The sequence below is a fragment of the Triticum urartu genome, unplaced genomic scaffold (genome assembly GCF_056163025.1).
Source record: "Triticum urartu cultivar PI428250 unplaced genomic scaffold, HENAU_Tu73 scaffold575, whole genome shotgun sequence".
NCBI lineage: Eukaryota > Viridiplantae > Streptophyta > Magnoliopsida > Poales > Poaceae > Triticum > Triticum urartu.
In genome coordinates this window covers 32,501-37,202 of record NW_028260759.1, presented here as the reverse complement: position 1 = coordinate 37,202, position 4,702 = coordinate 32,501, and positions in this window count along the sequence as shown.

Genomic DNA, 4,702 nt, shown 5'->3' with positions numbered 1-4,702 from the left:
TCTTTTTTGATAAGTCAATTCATATTATTCCAAAATCTTATTATTTGTTTGTTGCCCAGAAAAACCCTTTGGTTTTGGATGCTCATTACCGCTCGAAAATGATCTTGATTTTACTAAAGAATAAGATTGTACTATGGAAAAATAAGTCTTTTTCTTCCAAATATTTTTACGAATACGCTTTTTTGACATTGAAGTACGTTTTTTTGGAACTGCCATTCAAAAAGGAAATTACTTTTTTCTAGTTGTATGTGAAAGACATCTATTGCTGCAAATCAATCCTTCTTTCTTCTTTTTATTAGTATTTATACTTAGATACTGAAAGATACTTAAATTTTGAATTATTTTTTACTTCATTTTGTCTAATGCGGATAAGACAACAAGAATTTTTTAACATTTTTTCTTTATATATTTTATACTTTTTTTTTAATAATATAGAATATATAGAAGGGTTTCTCATTTAAATCTATTTATATCTATTTATATATCAAGTATACTCCATATATAGATATATGGTATGGAAGCCTATCCCCCATATAAGATAAGACGGGGGGATAAAAAGAAGGGAAAATGAAAATAGTTAATTAAGTTCAGAATGGTATTCCATAAAGGAAAGGAATTCCAATCAAAACAAAAAATACTGAGTCTCTTAAACAAGACATTCTAAAACTTAGGTAATTTATAGTCATTAGAATTTTAGTTCTATATGAAGTAAGGACTATTCGATAATTTCTTATAAACATAGGTTTTCATTGGAATTCACTCAATCAGTTAATTATGGAACAAGAGAGCTGTTTCATCTTTGTTTTAAAGAAATATAAAAATGAATTATGAATAGAAAGTAAAATGATTCCACTTTTTTTTTTTTATTTTTATAAATATCTTTATTTAGTTAATAAAATAACTTCGTTACCTAGTTATTTTATTAACTTTTTTAATTTAACCAACTAAACCCATTCTTAATTTTTAATTATTTCAATGAGATAAATTTTGGAAAAATTAAGAATTTCAGTATTTTTTCTTATTCTTTTTATTTATTCTTTCAGAAAGAGATAAGAATTGGTTTGGTGAATCGGAAACAATTTTATAGAAAAATTGAAGTAAAAATTGAAGTAAAAATTGCAATTTCTTTTCTTATGGAACATACATATCAATATGCATGGGTAATCCCTCTTCTCCCACTTCCAGTTATTATGTCAATGGGATTTGGCCTTATTCTTATTCCGACAGCAACAAAAAATCTTCGTCGCATATGGGCTTTTCCTAGTGTTTTACTCTTAAGTATAGCTATGGTATTCTCAGTTCAACTGTCTATTCAACAAATAAATGGAAGTTCGATCTATCAATATCTATGGTCTTGGACCGTCAATAATGATTTTTCTTTAGAATTTGGATACTTGATTGACCCACTTACTTCTATTATGTTAATACTAATTACTACTGTAGGAATCCTGGTTCTTATTTATAGTGATGGTTATATGTCTCACGATGAAGGATATTTGAGATTTTTTGTTTATATAAGTTTTTTCAATACTTCCATGTTGGGATTGGTTACTAGCTCCAATTTGATACAAATTTATTTTTTTTGGGAACTCGTGGGAATGTGTTCTTATTTATTGATAGGCTTTTGGTTTACACGACCAATCGCAGCGAGTGCTTGTCAAAAAGCTTTTGTAACTAATCGTGTAGGGGATTTTGGTCTATTATTAGGAATTTTAGGTTTTTTTTGGATAACAGGTAGTTTAGAGTTTAGGGATTTGTTCAAAATAGCTAATAACTGGATTCCTAATAATGGAATTAACTCTTTACTTACTACTTTGTGTGCTTTTTTATTATTCCTTGGTGCAGTTGCGAAATCCGCACAATTCCCTCTTCACGTATGGTTACCCGATGCTATGGAAGGGCCCACTCCTATTTCGGCTCTTATACACGCAGCAACTATGGTTGCTGCGGGAATTTTTCTTCTAGCTCGACTTCTTCCTCTTTTCATATCTTTACCTTTGATAATGAGTTTTATTTCTTTAGTAGGTACAATAACACTATTCTTAGGAGCTACTTTAGCTCTTGCTCAGAGAGATATTAAAAGAAGCTTAGCCTATTCTACAATGTCTCAATTGGGTTATATGATGTTAGCTCTAGGTATAGGTTCTTATCAAGCTGCTTTATTCCATTTGATCACTCATGCTTATTCAAAAGCTTTATTGTTCTTGGGATCCGGATCCGTTATTCATTCAATGGAACCTCTTGTTGGATATTCACCAGATAAAAGTCAAAATATGGTTCTTATGGGCGGTTTAAGAAAATACATTCCAATCACAAGAACTACTTTTTTATGGGGTACACTTTCTCTTTGTGGTATTCCACCTCTTGCTTGCTTCTGGTCCAAAGATGAAATCCTTAGTAATAGTTGGTTGTATTCGCCCTTTTTTGGAATAATAGCCTCCTTTACTGCAGGATTAACTGCCTTTTATATGTTTCGGATATATTTACTTACATTTGATGGGTATTTGCGTGTTCATTTTCAAAATTACAGTAGCACTAAAGAGAGTTCCTTGTATTCAATATCCTTATGGGGAAAAAGGATACCCAAAGGAGTGAATAGGGATTTCGTTTTATCAACAACGAAGAGTGGAGTTTCTTTTTTTTCACAAAATATACCAAAAATTCAAGGTAATACAAGAAATAGGATAGGATCCTTTACTACGTCTTTTGGGGCTAAAAAAACTTTTGCCTATCCGCATGAAACGGGAAATACTATGTTATTTCCTCTTCTTATATTACTACTTTTCACTTTGTTCATTGGATTCATAGGAATCTCTTTTGATAATGGAGGAATTGGTAATGGAATAGCAGAGTTAACCATATTATCAAAGTGGTTAACTCCCTCAATAAACTTTACCCAGGAAAGTTCTAATTCTTTTGTAAATTCATATGAATTTATTACTAATGCAATTTCTTCTGTAAGTCTAGCTATCTTTGGTTTATTCATAGCATATATCTTCTATGGATCCGCTTATTCTTTTTTTCAGAATTTGGATTTAATAAACTCTTTTTACAAAGGAAATCCTAAAAAAGAATTTTTAGATCAAGTAAAAAAAAATATATACAGTTGGTCATATAATCGTGGTTATATAGATATTTTCTATACTAGGGTCTTTACCCTCGGTATAAGAGGGTTAACCGAACTCACGGAGTTTTTTGATAAGGGTGTTATTGATGGAATTACCAATGGAGTGGGTCTTGCTAGTTTTTGTATAGGAGAGGAAATTAAATATGTAGGGGGAGGTCGAATCTCGTCTTATTTATTCTTTTTTTTATGTTATGTATCTGTGTTTTTATTCTTTTTTCTTTCTTAAGTTAAGGAATTTACAACAAGTCTCTTGCAAAAATAACTATCCTATCCCCTTTCTACAATCTCTCTATATCCTTGTTACATAAGGTAAGTATTGTATAATAGTTCGGTTTTCCGCGATTTTTTCCATTCCTCTGTGTAAATACCCTAATATGGGTTCACAATCAATAACATCCTCACCATCGAGAGTAACGATCAGTCGAAGAACACCATGCATTGATGGGTGTTGAGGGCCCATATTGACTATCATGAGATCTTTTCTTGTAAGCGGTAGACTCATATCCTTTCTTCCTTAATTCATTATTCCATGAAAATGGATTATTCCATGAATTCCTCAAAGCGAGGCTCATCAAAATGAAAAATCTAAGACTACTATAAGACTACTAAAAAAATAATAAAACAAGAAAAAAATTTGAACGATTAAATTACTGCTCCCGAATATTCAACTGACCGATTAATTTCTTATAACGTACTCTATTTTTCTTTGCCAAATAAGCCAGCAAACGTCGACGTTTTCCCAAAAGTCTTCGTAGACCTCTTTCCGATGAAAAATCTTTTTTGTGTAATTCCAAATGTGAAGCAAGTCTCCGTATCTTATTGGTGAAACTGAATACTTGAAATTCAACAGAACCCCTGTTTTCTTCTTTTTCTTCTTTAACCATAAATCCAAAAATTTTTCTACCTCCTTTCTTTTTCATGTATTTTTCTGATCAGGAAAAATACAAAATTATGTCAGTTATTTTGAAGTTATTCTAATCTCGTACACACACAAATTTGCAATTATTCATCTACTACTGGAATTTGGATTTATTTTATCGATGCAAATTGGATTTGGATAGAAGGGTACATTCTTTCTAATATTTTAGATAGAAGAAATGTTTCTTCTATCTAAAATATTAGAAAGAATTTTGCTGATTTATTTATTGCTATATGCAATTTATGGAATTGATACACCATTTAATTGATATCATTTAGCAAAATGAAACACAGCATATGCATCCATCTTTTGGCTCGAGAATTTCACGGGATAGAGATATGGTATAAGAAATAGACTATTAAGTAACTCTAAATGAATTGTGGATACATCTGTATCCTTAACATACTGAAACGATTGTCATTATTCGTATCAAACCAATAGCGATTCATACAAGCTAAATCTTCTAATCAATGGTGGGCCAATAATGAATTTTTTTGCATATGTATTAAGACGCTTGGCCTGATTTCGAAATTGTCCAGAGTTTTATATGTTGTTTTCATTGCAAAATGATGGGTCTCCTTCCATAACTTTCCAATTACGAGTACGAGAATTGAAAGACATGAAAATTCTCAATTCTCTACGGCGTCTAGTAGATA